Here is an 18,725-nt window from a genome sequence, read left to right on the forward strand (position 1 = left end):
TAACTGAAAGATTTTTCTTCACTGACTTCTTGGAATCCACTGTACCAGTGACCCTCAGGGTTGAACTCCTAGCTTTCACTTTGAAACAACCCTTTATGATAATATTTCCCCTTTCCATTTTGCACATCCCCCTTTTAAGATGCCTGATCAGTAGGACTCTAAAACAACTGACCTTTGCCATCACCTCTAAACAGCTTTTCAATTGATTTGCAGGAAAAATGCCAACAACCAGAGACTATTTGTTAGACCCTACTTCACGCAATCAGAAGGTTTCTGATTGCCTGTGAGTTGTTTGGAAAGGGAGTGCCGACAAGGTTGAACTTTATCTTAGCCCTGCGCTGCCAGAAAATAATTACAGTTAAGAAACCTTCCCAACTCTTTTATGTTCTGAAAGAAAGGTTAACTCTAACCAGCCAGCTACAAAAGACTAGTAGCAGGTCCTGGCACATTTCAAGATAAAACCCACCTCCACCTTTCCTCAATGATTCAGATTAGAGCAGACTCCACCCTTCCCATGATCCCCATAAGATTTAGGAATAAGTCTTTGTTTATGTGTCTTGATAAATCTTTAGATGTCTTTCCTTTTTTTTTTTTTTTTTTTTTTTTTTTTTGAGATGTTTCTCATTAACGAACCTTATCTCTATCACAATAGCCTGAATAAAATTCTCTTTTTAATTGTCTGGTACATTTTGCTTTTGATACCTGTCTTATTTTAAATTCCATCTTGGTTTCTGAATGTTGAAAAGTGCACTTTCTTTTTATCAGGATCAGCTAGATATTAAATTTAAAAATATATATATATATAATATTTTTATATGCTTTTAGCAGGAGAGAGAGCCTCAATAACCCAGTCCTTCTTGTGATAGGAAACTGATGCCACCTCTATTCTTTTTCCAGTCTTTTGTTGGTGGATATATTTTGTGCTCAGTTCCATTAGGGCTTTGCCTTTTGATTTACAAAAATTTCTCTTTCCCTTTAAAATAGAAAGCATCCAGCTTTGGCTTTCATAATTATTACCTGTGAAGTAGGCATCAAGAATCTGTCTTGGAACTCAAAATCTGAGCACCAACTCTCTTTGTATTTCTATTAAAATTATATCAATCTTCCCCCAAAGTAATGGATGTCTCTGATGAATAAAGGGAAGGTTTTGTATGAGGAAATGCAAAAGAAAAAGTACCTTGATTCATTTCAAGAAGTTATCTCAATATAGTCTCAATCATTCATACCTACTATCCAGCAGAATATGTTCCCTGATGCTGTTGTGCCAGCCTTCCCATTCTGTGCATGTAGCCACAGGACAGAGGCTCTCTCTCAGACAGAATCTTCCACAAGTCCTGAACTTCTTGAACTAACCTGTTTTTCACGCTGTTTCTTCTGAGAGTTAGTTGACTTTGCTACTTCCATTAAGCCTTTGCCTTGTTGGACTTACTCTGTTCCCCCTGTTACAATTTTTATTTCTCTGTTACGTTATCCATCTTTAGACAACACAATAAGATCATTCTTTGTTGCCCCACCTCTAGGACAAATAATCAAATATTCCCACCAACTCACCTATTAAAATCTGGACACCTGAACCAAAAAAAAAAAATTAATAGTTCCTTTCCAGGGAACAGATTTTGATTGGCAGACAGAAGGGCAGTGGAAGTGAGATCTAGGATTAAGAAAGTTGTGTAAGTGTACATGTGTCCACAGTCTCTCCAGCTCTGGAAATTTAATATGTGTATGTATATGTTTATATGTACACATATATACACATACAAAATTTGCCAGGTCAAATGGCAAAAATTGACCTTTACCTTTTCCTTTAAAAGACAAATTTTAAGTACACTAACATTTTCTTACAGAAAATAGACACTGATGAGTCATTTAGCATTTCACATAATTTTTTTGAATCTTACAGCAATCACATACAGTAAACAAACAAAAAAAGTATAATCAGGGCTAGTTTAATATCTTTATAATCACTACTCTCAAAGATTTAAGGTACTCATCCAGGCCCTACCTTCATGTAGCCTTCAATGTGAAAGCATTTTTTTTTTTTTTTTGTGAAAGCATTTCTAAACAACATAATAGGTATAAGAGAGTCTAACAAGTTCTGAATCCTCTTGAAATTACAACTTTGATGTTTCTTAATATAATCAAATATTTAGATTTTCATCTCTTTCTCTTTGGTGTTTTTTGTTAGATGTGGAAGCATTTTTCCATTGCTATTATCTCAAGTACATAGGGTACTTGAGTCTGTATGAGGCACAAAGCCAACATTAGGCACAATTACAGTAATTGTCATTTTATAGATCATCAGAGACTGTGAAATACTCATGCCTAAGTGGATTTGTTCACCTGGGAAGAGGTAGAGCTGGAAACAGGTGAATCTTCCACTTTGCTCCACAAATGACAGTAGGCAAAGTATTTGTTCTTGGTCCAGGGTATATAAGTATAGAAATTGAGAGTAAATGCTTAGACATGTTTATAGCAATTTGACTTTGCTCTGACACCTAAGCATATGACCAGTGGATGCATCTCAATAAAGAGGAAATAGATCAGTTGTTCTACTCAGTGGAGAGTCACACAGGTGCAAGCTATTTCTGTCCATGTATAGTCATTTCATTTCTTTGGGTATTGTTCCATGATGGACTAGAGGCGGAAATGGGGTTATCACATAAAATTCAGGATGCCCAGTTAAATTTGCATTGCAGATTATAATGAATAGTATTTTAACAGAACTATGTCCCAAGAATCTTTAGAGACATATTTCTACTAAAAATTGTCTCAGGTTTCTGTATCTAAAGTGCAAGTTTAATTGAGTGTCTTGTGTTTAAAGACTTATTTATTTGAGAGTGAGAGAGCATGAGCGGGGAGAGGGGCAGAGAGAGAGAATCTCAAGTGTACTCCATGCTCAGTGTGGAGCTGGTGTGGGGCTCCCTCTCATGACCCTGAGATCATGACCTGAGTCAAAATCAAGAGTCCAATGCTTAATTGACTAAGCCAACCAGATGACCCAGGTGTCCTGTATTTTTATTTGCTAAATCTGAAAACCTTATTTGGAGGTGCTTGACAACTGTCCTCCATCACAGCTAATGTGAGAAGCTCTGCTCTGGTATCCTCAGGAGTTCTGGGCCCAGAATGACTTCCCCTCGTGGTGAGTGTGGGCTGAGACTAGATCCTTAATGTCTTTCTCTGCTTCACTCATTTGTTCTAACACCATATGGGTTAAACCCCACCTATGATGTCTTTTGCAAACCTCTTTAGCTATTTTTCAAATCTAGATATTCACAGTGATACTATTTCTTTTTCTTGGCATTCAGTGGCTTTAGGAAAGTAGGTGTTTCTGAATAAGATTTTTGTGCTACTTTGAGGATTAATAAGTTAATGCCTGACAGCACTTTTAAGAGATGCAAAAGTGCTTTCTCCACAGTTCACTAAACAATAAAATTGTTTCTAGTGTACCTTATTGTTATTGTCACCTAAGCTGTTTTGCTGTATTTTCTATCATTATTCAAATCCATCTTGGAAATTCTCTACTTAAAGATTTATGACAAAATACTCACTGTACCTTGTCCAGCAATTTGTGTACAGGTAAAATGAGCATGCTCTGCTTAAAAAGGACATTTTAAGCTCAAAAGGGCAAGTGACCTCAATTTCCTCATTTATAAAATTGGACTGTTGGGCTAGGTGGTCTCCAGGGTTCTTTGGCAGCCTGAATGTTCTGATTTAAAAAGTACCAGAGAAAGCCAAAACTGTGTAAAAAGGAAGAGTGGCAGCCTGCCTACTTCCTTACTGAAAGGAGAAGATTCACAGGCTGATAAATGTCCATGATCACCAGCTGGCAGAGATGCTTCCTTCTCTACTCCTCTCTAAATCTGCCTCCCAAAATAAAGCTCTCCCAGGTTATGGACTGCATCAAGGTTCATTAATGGGTACATAAGGGGGTATTGGGCTGGGAATCAGGAGGACTGAATTTGAGCCTTGGCTTTGCCACTAATTAGCCATATGATTTAGGAGGAATTTCTAAACCAAATGACCACAGATACTTCTGCCCTGTACAGGAATGACACAATTTATATCAAGGTGGATAAATTGTATTGAGGAAAACATCTTGAAGATCTCACTAGGCCTTTTTGGTTGTGAAAGGATGGGGTGACTGGTGCCAGTTTAGGTGATCAGGGTGGCCTCAAAGAGAATTAAATGCTCTGCAAGACCGAAGACAAGAATGCTAGAGTTGTTTGCCAGAGGAAAAAAAAAATTGGACCTTGGAAAAAGAGAGAAGGAAAGTGGAAAGAGAAATTTAGAAACTGTTCCCCACCAGGGCCCATGCTGGTACAGAGCTAGGTAAGATGATAGATTAGGGGTGATGGTTCTGCTGGGGGCAAGTCCTGGGCCTGGCACTCAGCTCCAGCCAGTTATCATCATGCTGAGGTGGGGGCTTCAGTACCCTCTCATCTCCCAGTCTTCCAAGGAAAGGCAAAAATCTGAAAAAGCTCCTCCTTTTAAAATGTTGGAAACTAATTAAAACTTAATGTTATTTCTGTGCTATCCAAACAAAATATGTCCATGGACTGTATTTGGGCCACAAACTGCCATTTTAGAATATCTTGCCTAGAAAGGGTCCCAATAAAAGAGTAAAAAATAATTTTAGTACAGCCAAGCCTTTCCTAAGTGTTTGTCATAAAGATCTTAGGTTGCTTCCAACTTTTGGTAGAATTTGATGTACACATAGAATCCGTGATGATTTTAGAGGATGAAGGAAGAAAGGTGTTGCTTTCATGGGACAAAGTGCTATAAAAAGGGGACAGCATTTGCAGGAGTGACATGAGATTAAGAATCAAGAATTCAGCAGAAGAAATCCAAAGACACAAAGAAGAGAAAGCCTCCCAAGAATACTGAGAGAAGCATAAACCCCTTCTGACGAGAAGGATATTGGTGTGATGTCCTGGGCTTTCAGAGTTAATGGAATGGGGTTTGGGGCATTTCTAGTTTAATATAAAAAGAAAGAGTGACACCAGAAAGCTGGAGAACTTGTAGATATCCAGCAGCAGACACTTAATTTACAAAAGGGATAAGATGATATAAAATCTCTCAAAGAGTAATGTCTTACACATACAAAAAAATCTGCTGCTGGAATGTTCCGAGGCTGTGGGAGACTAGGAAAAAAAAGGACATAAGGTATGCTTCTGAGAGGGGCTGGTAGGTGGGAGGAACTTTGGTGACACTCCTGCTCCAAAGATGGCTGCCTGAGTAGGGAGGAGAGGGAGAAATGGGACAACTTGCCCCACTGTGACTAAGAAGGCTGCTATTCCAGAAAGGCATGTCCACAGATGCTCAGAACAGTTGGGGAAAACCTATAGTGATCAAGGGGAAGCTTGAAGAACCTGGGTGGGAGCAATGAGGAGGAATTACAGAAACAGAGGAAAAGTCAGGATCTCCAGGATTTCAAGGCTAATCACTGTCTTTTTGACTGAGAGGTATGCATGCGGAGTTAGTATATGTATTTGTGACGTTCTGGAAAGGTGAGGTTGTGCACTGCATGACTATAATATAGAGATTTCCTTTCCCTTTCCTTGGCGGATGTTTCAGGTATTCTGCAACTCAGAAGGCAGCTGGTTCCTCTTTTTTTGTTCTCTTTCCTTTTGTGCAGAACATGGGGCATAACATCGTTGGCACTCCCAAAGACAACACAGGTTTCTCTTTCTCATGTGGCATGCATTTCAGCCTCGTCAAGCCAGAGTATTTTCATGATTAACAAATGCAGAGAAACCAGCATTTCTGTTTCCCATGCAAGTGTCAGGGGTCAGGATGGTTTCTGGGAATGCTATGTTGCTCAGCACCACATTTATGCAGAGGGAGGTAGATTTTTCCATGAGAGTGCCTCAGTGCCAGAGAAGAGACTATTGGCCACATCATCTTGCTGGTCATCACATAATTAGCATGTACTGAATAGAGGCAGTGTGCTCTGTACCATTCTAGGAGGCTGGAAGAGTGCCCTGCCTGGTCAGGGCATTTAACTGGACAGGCAACAGAAGAACAAGGGATTGGAATCACAGGAAAGCTAGTACTTATTGCTAAGATTTATGAAGCACTGCACTGAGCACTTGACATGAATTATCTTATTTTTTCTCCCCCCAAATCTCAGTGAGATAGATATGGTTGCCATCATCATTTGATGGTTGAGGAAACTAGAGATTAGGCAAAATGCCAAAGACCACACAGCTAGTTAGTGACGGAGCCAGGACTTGAATGTAGGCATGTCTGATCCAAAGCCCAAGTACTTAAGTCCCTAATAATTGCCATGGGGTGACCACTGGCCTGTATGTGGCTAAGGTTATTGGATTCAAGTCTCTGTGGAAGCAGAGAGAGATACCAAATCCACAAAGGCACCACTTTGAGAACAAAGGCTGCTCTCTTACATTATCAATAGGCCATTAAAATCAACCTCATGATGCTAGAGCTGGTCTATGGCCAAATGCCCCGAACACCCATGGGGCATTTCTTTGTAACTCTTCCCAGCCACACGCAGGGTGTTAGGGTCGGGTCGGCCTTCCACACTCCCTGGGCAGCCAGACTTGGACTTCAGCATGAGCACTGAGGTGAACTAGAGCGAGATTATGTCCTACTCCTGATTTCTGTGCTCCCCCACACAATTTGTGTTACCTCCTCTCCCCCTCAACCTCTCTAGCTCACATGCTTAAGAAAAAGGAGAGAGGACCTAGAAGCATGGGCATTTGGGAACAAATTCATCTGATGTAGCTGTCTGTCAGAATTTCCTCTGCAAGATTCATTTCTTCTGTTTCTTGTATCTTTAAATTACTATTATTAAGTTTTGTTTTTAACCAAAGAAATCCATGCATCCAGTTAAAACAAAAATGAAATAATACTGACATAGTCTTGATAAAGAATAGCTGTCCTCTACCCCACAGCTGCATGCTCCCAAAAGGAACAATTTTATTCTTTTTAGTGTTTTTTTTTTTTTCTGGTAGTGACCTTTATTTTTGTAAATATGCTGATATTGTGTATTTAATTTCTCTGTCTTAAATGATAACTCCTGAGTTTCTGTTATTTTAGATGAGTTTAGTGTCCTTATACACCCTCTACCTCCTCGCAACCCCATCTTTGTAATGTAGTTCTATCATAGATTATGGTTAAAAAATGACCATTATGACTACTTAAATTTTGACTCCATACATCAAAAAAACTTTGCAAACATTGACACCCAATCTGAGGGTATTGCATTCTACTGAGCCCTTTACCCCACTTCTTTTTTTCCTGTAGACCACCTTTCTGAGCTCTTCATCCTTCCTCAGCATGGACTACTGGTGCACTAGGCCTGCTACACAACTGTCATCCTGGGATTTTCTTCTGTTCATCTCCCAATTCTTTCTTTTCCTTCGTTCTTAGTGCTCAACCTTGTTTGGTGGTAGGATATCCTGCAGTTGCTGAATGGTATCTTGAAAGGAGAGCACGTAGTTAGACATTCAGATTGAAGACAAACATCTCCAGTGACAGGGAACTAATTCACTCTGTCACAGAGACATTCTGGTTATTCCATCTAAACACTAAAATGTTTTTCGTTCATTCATGATACCAAAGCATTTAAATATCTATTTCCCCATGTGCCCTCAAGTTTTCTAGCCTTCATTGTCAGCTCCTCACATAATATCCGAATAAAAAGGCTGTCGTTCCCATCTGGCCCACTGTGGCAAGCTCGAGATGGTCCTTGGCCACTGGTATCTTTGAAGTTATGCTCTGCCTCCGCTCAACAATGTCTCAGCTCTGGATAATGAACCTCAGATTCTCTGCTGGCTATTCTCACTCCTCTCCTGGAGCTAACTAGGGGCCGGCAGATCAGTGTGCTAATAACCTTCCCTTGTGGATTGGTGGAGTTGGCATTAGTCTCAGCATGTTAAGTTCAGTAGTTCTCCAAAGCTGAAATCTCCCCACTGCTGAAAAATGCCTCTGCCTCCTTCTATTCTAATCTCTTGGGAATTTTTTTCCCCCCCACTCCCTCCAAAGCCCTGGGGCCTGAAATGAAGGTCTATCTTCTACCCGGACCAGTCACTGTGCACCTCCACTGTCACCTTGCTCCTGAACCCCAACTCCCATCATCCCCTGTCATCCTCAGAGAGTCTTTGAGTGAACTGATTTTACCCCATATTCCCAAATGTCTATCTTATACCCAACCTCTTCCCATAGGCTAAACTCCTCTTAGTTCTTGCCTTATGCCTTTGAACCAAATAGGATTCATGAACCAATTCTCTTGGAGGTGATGCCTGGCCCCTCCTTTGAGATTTCTTTTGCTGGTTCTGTTTGTTCCAAACACCTGCCAATTCTTCCTTGCCTTTGGCTGGGGCCAACCGGTGGAATACTTTAAGCTCCCTCTTAAAAATCAACTGTGAATTTAATTCTTCTTTCAGAAACTCCTAAAGAAGAAATTGGAAGCCTTTCATGTTAAATCTCATAGTCCTTCAGCAAAATTCATTTAGAATATACCAGTATGTAGTACTGGTTTGTGTAGTATAGTTTTAGGGGTTCCAGAAGATCCTGCCCAAAGAAATGTTACTCACTCAATATTCACAATGCTTCAAACCCCAAACAGCTTGTAACCAGACAGTGTTTCTTAGTGTTGGCTGAAATTCTGAATCTCCTCAAGAGGTTTTAAGCGATGCTAGTACCTGACTCCATACCCTGAGATTTAGATTTAATGAAGCACGATGGGGCCTGTGCATCAGTAGAAAGATGTCCAGGTGATTCTAATGCACATTGAGGCCTGTGAACCACCTAACTAAAGGATACGGCTTACAGTGTCAATCTCTCTTGAAGAAAACACACCCTGCCAGTGATGCTAAAGTACAAGGAACTGAGGTGCCTTCTGATTGAGGGCTATGAAGTGGGCAAAGGAAAACAATGGGAAATATCACAAAGAATAAACTTGGCAAAGGCTAAGTACGAGTCTCCACCTAGAACTTGCACATATTTTCTTAACCACTGTAACTTATATGGCCTCTGCCTGCTAGCTTGGGAGGTCTTCAGTTATGAGGCCAAGGGAGAGGAGAAGGAGTTGGAACTGAGTGAAGTATAAACATAGCCTTAAGGCTGTCCTTGGGGAGGAGATGGCCTGGCCAGGAGTTTAAATATAATCTCTAGAGTGTGACAATATGTGTACAATGTAGACTTGCTTTGTTAACCAATCTGTAGGTGATAAACTGTGCTCATCAAATAAGGGAGGAGGGTGTTGATTTATGATTCTAAGCAATAGGACATTTTTGAAGCAGGATCCTGACATTGATTATAGATTCTGATCAGGGCTCCAGCAAGTGGGCTGGGGTTGAGGGATGGTGTCATTTCCAGCATTGAAGTGGAGTGCATTGGGGAGAGCATCCCACTGTCATATTGATGGGGCAAACGTAGCAAGAGGAAGAAAGAGTTATCACTCTGGGTATAGGATGGTTTGGGGAAGATGAATAAGTAGGATTTAGGATGGCAAGACAGATGAGAGTAATCCTCTTATAAGTACCTCTTATTTTAAATTTTCCATATATATGGAATGATTTTCTCCACAGTTTTTTTTTTTTTTAATTTTCTCCACAGTTTAAAGTTATAGTAGTTCTAGTGGTTATTTCTACACCATGTCTCAGTTTCCTTCAGCATAAAATGATGACACGTTTAGATAATCTCTAAGGCTCTTTCAAATATAGCAGTCTTTGAGTCTGAGTATTAGCATAACCTAATGGCAAATGTATGGAAAAGGTTGCAATCATGATGGGTCCTGGCTGTTCACAGGTGTCTCCCATTCAGCTGTAATTCCTTAATAACCATTCTTACAGCTTCTTGCCAGTCCCTTTTTAAACCACATAATGCAATAAAAATACCCATAGTATATATAAATTTTGTTGGAGCAGTATCAAGCACTTTGGATTTCTAATTCATGAGAGAAAGCTACGTGATCAAAAGACCAATGAATCATAATTAATTGCAAAAAAAGAGAGAAATTCTAAGTCGGAAAGGTGAGCTCGACCTCATCTGGACAAGAGCCACGGGAGTGCTGGGAAGCAGGGTAGGCAAGAAAGAGGAGGGAAAACAATTTAAGAGGAAATATTTTTGAAAGTGAAGGTGTGATAGTAGTTAGCTGAAAATAGTAGAAGATAATAAGGACAGGCCATTCTCTAACATACACAAATTAAGGGACAATTAGGGAACCATATCTATATTCTCTTCCTGATGCCCCTGAGGATCATCAAGTCTGAATGGCAATGAATAATATTCTTAAGGGGGATGAGGCAAAGACACAAATGATACTATTCTGTTTTTCTGCAACACTTTTTTTTTTTTTTTTTTTTTTTTTTTTTTAGTGGGAGAGAATGCGTGCACATGCAAATGCCAGCAGGGGCCGAGGAAGGGGGGATGGACAAAGGAAGAGAGACTCTGAAGCAGGCTCCACATCCAACACAGAGCCTGATGCAGGGCTTGATTCTTACAACCCTGAGACCATGACCTGAGCTGAAATCAGGAGTCAGACCCTTAACCGACTGAGCCACTCAGGTGCCCCACCTGCAAAACTTTTGTACAGTTGGAACCAAGTGAAAGGGAGCAATAGAGACAAAAGGAGGCACGGGGTGGCAGATCTAAGAGATCTGTGACCTCTGGTCTGCGAGAGCCTGAAAATCCCCGGCTATGTGATACTGTCATGCCCACACCTCATTCAGGGCCCAGCGCATATAGCACAGTAAAATGCTCCATGAATCAATGAATGGAAAATGAGTCCCATGAAATTTGCCTTAGGGAGGGTGAGGAAAAGGGAAAGTTTGACTGTAATTATATTATGAATAATTTAGATTTTAGAGTATGTTGGAGGCACTTTTTCCTTCTTAGTGACAACGGTGGGTTACCATCCATAGATCTGTGTGAGGTGGGAGGCTATGGTGGAAAGACTAAGTGGAGCACAGTTCATGGCTTGATGATTGTGACACTTCCTCATCCCCTAGTCTTTGGTGTTCACCTGATTACTTTCCCAAAGCAATCTGTCAGGAGAAATCCATCAATGCTAAATATTCAATAGTAACTTCAATAGAATATTTGTCTTAAATCTAAGCTAAAGGCCCTGACTGATTTGGAATCTCATTCCAGTGGACCCAAATAGTTGTAGGACTTCCCCTAATGAAGGGACCTTCTGGGTGTGCCCCAGGGAACTCATCTATTATACTTACGCACATATAATAGTCACCTACTGCTGTACTGTTTTCCTCCTTTGTGTGTTTATTTCCAGCTCCATCTATAGTAGATAGAGAAATAAATCTAGATTAGGACGCTGAAGACTGGAATCTTGCTGCTCATCCGCTGTGTATCCTTAGGTAAATCTCCAAATATCTCCAAGTTTGCCGATTTATAAAACAAAGATAACATCCACCTCACAGGTTACTGTGAGAAATAAAATTTCTTAAAATCCTTCAAAGTCATCCCATAGCAATTAGAATATAATCCTAACACAGTAGCGTAAAAGACTCCTTTTGATCTAGCCCCTGCCTATCTCTTTAATATCATCTATATCTCTCCCCTCACTCATTCAGTTCTTGTTCAAAGGACTTTCTATCTACTGCTCAAATATCAATCAGGAACTCTTCTATATCAGGGCTGGAATAATCTTGACATTCCTTGCTTGTTTCTTACTATCCATGTTTCAGCTCTTATGACATGCTTAAAAAGAATCCCACAAAAATAAAAATCTCTCAATCCACCTTATCAAATACTTCACACCTATATACTCTATTCCTACCACCAGTTTGTCACGGCCTATCATGTTATTCTATTTAATTTTCTTGATGGGTAATAATCATTATTTGAATTTATTTTATTGATTTGCTTGCTTACTTATTCATTAGTTGTCTCCCTCCAACCAATAATATCAACACTAACAGAGCAGAGCCCTTGTATCACTTGCACTGAGAATAATATATGGCAAGCACATAGTAGATGGCAATAAATATTTGAATTGAAGTAGTGAACTCAATAAATGTTTGAGTTCAAATATTTTAATGAAAGGAATTTATAAACCATGAAGTGCTGTGCACATATAAGGGGTATTTACTTCTATTGAGAGGGTACTAAAGTGGAATGAGGTAAGGAGTCAAAGAATAGTAGATATTCATTTAGCCTTTACTGCTTTTCAGTTGTTTTGGGTAGGACCAAACACTGTTCTGCCCTTCTGTCCATTGGTTTCCTCAACTGTAGAAGGAGGAAAGTGGCATTTAACTTCCTAGTTTGTTCTGAGACCCAGATCTAATGTTGACAAAAAGCACTGTGCACACTGAAATTTTTCATGTACGTTTCTATCATGCTCCAATGTGGGATCCTAAACTAGGAAAATGAGTTCTTACCTTTCTTTCTTTCTTTCTTTCTTTCTTTCTTTCTTTCTTTCTTTCTTTCTTTCTTTCTTTCTTTCTTTATTTCTTTCTTCATTTTTATTTCAAAAAAGCGAGATATTTGGGAGGCATTGGTGAGAAATTGAGGAGGGAGTTTATTTTACCCAAACTCTTCCCCAAAGCATCAAAAATCTGGGATCCGTGGCTTCATTTGCATAAGTATATTTGCATGTCCTAATTAGAACCTTTGGCAAAAATCTGAGAAAAGGAATTTAGGCTTTTGCCCTCAAGGAAGAAAATAATTCTTTCCAAAACAGCCACCGCATTTTTCTGCTGCAGAAGATAGGTGGCAAAGGCATCAATGTTGCTCACAGAAATTAGACTGAGCAGTCGGATTAACATCAATTTACAAATGAAGCAGGATAAGCCCCTTCAAACAAAGCACATTATATTTTATTTAGCAACAATTCCTTGCCTCTCCAAGCTCTGTGTAATGGCTGTTCTAATGCTTTCACAAAGAAGACTGTCTGAAAAGAAGGAAAGATAGAATGAGTGTGCCCATACTGGATCTGAGTATGCACACTGCACTTCTCTGCTGAGGTCTGAAGCCTCCTTAGATATAGCAAGCCCAACTCAAACCTTCAGGTCCACTCTTTGACTCTGGGGTAAATTGAGGGCTTGATTTATAACCATCTGATGCAGGTCTTGGAATCTAAGCTTCTGGGCTTGGGTGGTGAGTCTGCCATTTATGATCTATATGGGATCTTGGGCTAATCATTGTACATTCTCTTAGCCTTTAATCCTTCTGCTGTGAAAGGGAGATAAAATTAACATCTACCTCACAGAGTTGTTGGAGGGATTAAATAAGATCCTATGTGGAGCAAACCCTTTGTAAAAGGCAAAGTGTTACATAAATGTCCCACATTTTAAAACCTGTCCTTCTTCATCCCTGAACCTTCTGTCATGAGGAGTTATTATGTTGCCTCTCTTGGTTGATAGGGTTGAAACACTTAAAGGGCCTGAATGGTCACCAGAAAAGTATACAAATGTCACAAGTGCAGCTTTTCTCTTTCCTGTACCTGCAGCTGGCATTGCTAATGAACCACAACACTTTTTCCTACTGAGTCTGGCCAACCTCAAAATCCCCACCATGACCTTCCAATAGTTACCATCAACTGTTGGGGTGGGCATGGGAGATAGAGCTGATTGGACATCCCTCTGAAGCCCCTAAGGCCTCTGGCCAAAGTGACCCACATTCTTCTCTGTCGTCCAGATTGAGAACACAAGAATGCAGCACAAGTGCATAGAGATGACATTCTTCAGTGACAGACCCCCGCTCTTAGCACACATATGCAGAGCAGCACAGGCTCAAACATTCATTCATTATGTCTGAGTTAATTTCATAGTGGAAAAGAAAAGCAAATGTTCGGGGAAATGTTGGCAACAGTACAATTTATGATAAATCAAATTGCCTGAAGAGATGAGTAAAAGGGTTTTGGAGAGAACAAAGGCTCTGGGACTGAGCAGCAAATGTCAAGTTAGCTACGTAACTGGTGCAAGTGTGTACACGGTGTAACTGGATCAATCCCTTAATTGTTCTATGTTTTTCTATCAAATAGGATAATTAGAAGACATTTGATTCTCAGTTGAATCAATTCTTTCCTTAGGCTTTGAGGAGAAGTGTGTCTCACAGAAAACTTTAGATGTTATTATTAGCACCTCTTCCTTCTTAGACCCTGAAGGAAGGGTGTAGTTTCATTTTGTAGATGTCCTCACAGGTCTGTCCTTGGCAATCCAGATGTCCGATGGCAGTCCTAAGTCAACAGAAGTTGACTCCAACATCTCAAGTTCCCCACTTGCAAACAGAAAGCTATTTCTTCTATTCTATCTGGGTGTGAGTTTGTGGGGTGTGAAGTGACCTGCTCTATTATTTTACCAAGGTCAAGCAGTCTCATGTTTCATGGGAAGCAGCATTTACCCATTACCAAAGCTCTCTGCTTTGTGTCATTAGGGGTATGACCAGAGAAAGACTCCACATAAACATGTTTTCTTATTAAGATAAGAAAATGAGTTTTGTATGCAGAAATATAACCCATCTTATATCTTCAGCAACCTAACTTTCAAAAAGGCAATTGACTAAGTATGTACTTTATATTGGCTAATTGAATTTAGATAAAAAATATTTAAGATGCAAAAAAAAAAAGGTGGTTTCAATATAGTGCTGATTCTTAAAACAAGAAAAAAAGGACAAAAAGGCAATTGACAATTTCCATGTTAACAAATATTTCCTTAAGTCCTAGAAGCAAGAAAGTTTGTAATGCCAAGAACAAAAGTGGCACAAATTCTAATTTTTCTGAGCCTAAAGACTGTTGCTTCCATTTGCTTTAAAGGTCTGGCACTGGGGCCCAATTCAAGAAATATATCTTACTGGATCTTAGTTTTGGACAAGAGAGATGATAACTCCTCTTAGTACTTGCTCACTTTATTAGCCATCTTTCCAGTTTTGAATGGCTAACAATACTCCTATAGTTTATAAAGTACTCTATTTTTTTCATTTATTTGTTTCATTTGATCCTCATATGATAGTTTTAGCCACATCAACACCAATTTTCTGAGGAAATATGGAGATTCAACTGGGTTAAACCACTTGGCCAAGGTCACATAGCTAAAAAAGTGTAAAAATCAGGATTTGAACCCAGATAAGCTGATTTGAGAATGATGTTCTTTACTTCCACATGCACACCTTGGGAGTGACTTAGGACAGAGATTATGTTTTCTGTGAAGATAGCACAAGGAATTTCACTTATTTCATTTATTTTTATTTTATTTTATTATTATTTTTTCCCCTAATAGAAATGCCTGAGGCCAAGCAAGTGAGCCAAGATGGGGCCAACCTGAGAAGTCTGAGAACCAAACTTTAGAGAGAACAAATCCAAATGAGCTAAAGATGCCAAGTTTGGGGTTCGATGAAGGTGACATCAAAACAAAAGCGCTGAGAATAAACAAGATGCCAATCTGCATAACAGTTGATATTTGCAGTGTACCTTGGAAACTAGAAGTTTTATGATGCCAGTGTTAGTTGTTGATTTCACAGACCAGAAGCAAAAAGGGAAATTTATAGTCTGCCCATGCTGGTGGAGAAGTACCTGAAACCCTTCTAGCTGGACTGGTTCTATGGCTTTGCTGTGATAGGCTGGGTGACATTTGTAAGAAACTAAACAGGTCAAGGGGTGCCACTGAAGCAGAATGACAGGGATGACACACATTAATTTGTTGTTTCCAATGCTGCAGAATATCACCACACTTAAATTCTAGTTGACATAGGGATGGGAACTGGCCATGACGATGGGGCATGTTTAAGAATGAAGGGAAAATGTGTACCAGTGGCAGAGGACAGAGCCAAATAGTAAAGGGAAGTCACTGCCAGAGCACGAAACAAAGGGAATAACCTAGCCTTGCAGCTGATTCATGAAGAGAGCCAGCCAGAGACCGGCCCAGTAGAAGGTGCTATGGAACAGACAGGGCCTGGGCTTGAGCCTATCCATCATAACAGTGATTGCTATAACTCAGTGTATACTTACTCTATGTCATGTATGTATATAGTGACTTATAAGTATTTTTTTATAAATTTTCAAAATACCACAAACTGGTTATTTTTAAGGACATTTTTGTAAGTGAGGAATAGTGGTTCAGAGAGATTCAGTGACTTATTCAAGGTCAGACAGTGAGTAGGAGATAAGCCAGGATTGAGCCAGAAGCTGGGCTCCAAAGCCCCATTACCCTGGCCATTATGCTGAATGTTCCTATGCCTGGTGGTTGGATAGTAAGTTGATTATGGTGAACTACATTTAATAATTTTGCTCCAAGTCTTTTTCAGTGATGTCAACCATATATAGTGGACTTTGCCAAGTATTTTATGTTTATATATTGCTCTACTGGGTTTTAACACCATTGGCAACAATTGCTAAGCTCTTCTCCTTCCATCCTGAGCTCTAAGGACCTTCACTAAGAAGCTGACAACTCCCTGGGCATCAGTATATCGCTAGCTTATATAAGCTTAGGAAATTTTATTGACCTCATAGTGCTCATTGAGTATCCTGGGAGTAGGCGGTTCAATGTCTCAAGCAGAGCTCTAGGAGAGATATTTCACAAAGATTTACATAAGCTGTTGTCCAGATTGAAACATCATTTATATTCCTTTCCAACCCATTCCACTCCCCCCCACCACAACATTCTACATCTCCTGAGGGCACAAGACAAAACAGAAAAAGCAAGTCTGCAGATGCAACTGTACTGGATGGCCAGTTTGAAGATGGCTATCTTTGGGGGTCTCATCTTAATTTGTGTGTCCTTCTATGGGTGTTTGGCAGCACATCCAGAAAAAATTTATATGAATCTGCCTGCTTTCCTTACACTGGGGCCAAAGATACATCGCTTCATGAATGTCCAGCAAACTCCAGGATTGCAAAAATGCTAAGGCACTTCTAACTATCCCTGCTAAAAGGGGGCTGTAATATATTCTAAGACAAAGGGAATTTGGACAGCATCATCATTTGGAGAGTTTTATATTGAAGGGTACAGGAAAGGGCACCATCGGCTGATATGTCCAATGCCCCCTAAGCCCATTTTCTAATATAGCTCACTGCCTTTCTCTTTGATAAACACCAGTCTTCCCTAATAGTAATTTATTGGTGGTCAAAAGGGTTGTTGTTAAGAGTGTGTTTGGTGTTAGTCAGTGTTTTCAGTGTTAACTGAAGTCTGATTTCAGCAGAAAAATAATTCACAAAAGAAGAAAAATGGGGGGAGTTAACAGGAAGGCTGGAGAAGCAGACCAGAACAAAAGGAAGAAGTAGTCTGGTAAAGATCTCCTGCCATGATGGCAGCACACGACACTAGAACTCATCTTCACTATGGTCACTGAATGCTGGATGCAGCCTCTGGCCGGCCTGCCACTGGTGCCTGTGACATGGTTCCTCTCCAGGCCCTCCTCTTTGCATCACTGCCTGTTGATTTGAATTCCCATGTGGGTGGAATGATTGGCCAGCTCACATTACACGTTCATAGTCTAGCTGCAAAGGAGGCTGGGAAAATTACTGTATGGTCTTACTGGCTTATATAGTGGAAGGTTGGCTCTGCTTTCCTTCAAAATTCATTAAGAAATTCCCCTAGCCTTGGACTGGGAGGTGTTAAGATGCTGGCTGGCCAAAAATGTGACATATTTTGTCTATGCCACCTGCATATTTTCCAAATGACACCATCTTCTTTGAACTCTGACATAGCCTTGTGTTTTAAATATCATTACCTGTTTGTTTAATTTTTTCAGGACTTTAAAACAATCTCTAAGATTCAAAATGATTCTTATACCATTCTTAAAATCCATTTAAAGACGTTTTCTGGGTGATCAGCATACTCCTAAAATTAGAGAAGTCAAAATCCCAACCCAATAAACTTTATTTTTGTTTTGGGGTCATTTCTATTTAGCTCAATCAGTCAGAGAAATCCGTGCTTGCTAAAAATAAATAAATAAAAAATAAAAATGCAAGCAAGCAGATAAAATCGACAAGATACCAAGTACTTAAATATCTACTACACAGATAACCCTTTGTTTTGAATTGCAGCTGTCTTGCAATAAATAGTACAAATATAAACAAATTCAATAGAAATTCCAGAAATAAATTGCTTAGAATAGCAGACACTATGCTCTTAAACATCTCCAAAAGAATCATTCAGAGTATGTCACTCTTTGTCCAATCCCATGAAGTCTGTTTAGAATCAAGCTGATTGAACTTCTGATAGAGACCCGATTCCTTCACCTCACTGTCTACAACATCATGTAGATGTCTGTTTCTCCTGAGAAGTTAAAATTAATATAAACCTGTGTGCACATGTGTGTCTACATATAAATTTTTCACCTGAAAATACAGAAAGGGAAAGTAGTAGAGAGTGGTGAGACAGAGAGCGATGGGCAAGGAGGGCTGTCTTATATAGCATATCATGAAAGGGTGGAGCCCCCAGCATGTAATTGGTATTTAAAGCTGTGGTGTAAATAAGACCACAGAAGGTGAGAAGGTGGCTAGAGAAGAGAAGAACTATGAGGGACGGGGTCCTGTTTTAAATAGTTGAAAAATTTAGACAAATCAAATAGACAAAAACATTTAAACAAATGGTTACATGTTTTTAATGACTAAAATATTTGGAGGTTGAAAGGCGAAGCAAGAGATAGAGGAGAGATTGCATCCAGAAAAAGAAAAGGGAACTTTAAAAGAAAGAGTATACAGAGTGTAAAAGTTCCATCAAAAAGGGCTTTTAAAAATTAAAAATTGATAGCAGAAATAAAAGATTTAGTAGAGAAGTGAAAGATGAAGTCGAAGTCTG

General features: G+C 39.6%; 1 long non-coding RNA gene across 1 annotated transcript in view; it reads right to left on the minus strand.

Annotated features, from left to right (window-relative positions):
• LOC119867450 overlaps nucleotides 1-11,265 on the minus strand; it is a 29,456-nt gene extending 18,191 nt beyond the window's left edge. The window contains exon 1 of the long non-coding RNA XR_005383561.1: nucleotides 11,199-11,265. This is a non-coding gene — a long non-coding RNA (uncharacterized LOC119867450). The remainder of the gene's footprint in view (nucleotides 1-11,198) is intronic.
• Nucleotides 11,266-18,725: the final 7,460 nt, after the last annotated feature.

This window comes from Canis lupus, chromosome 34 (genome assembly GCF_011100685.1).
Source record: "Canis lupus familiaris isolate Mischka breed German Shepherd chromosome 34, alternate assembly UU_Cfam_GSD_1.0, whole genome shotgun sequence".
NCBI lineage: Eukaryota > Metazoa > Chordata > Mammalia > Carnivora > Canidae > Canis > Canis lupus.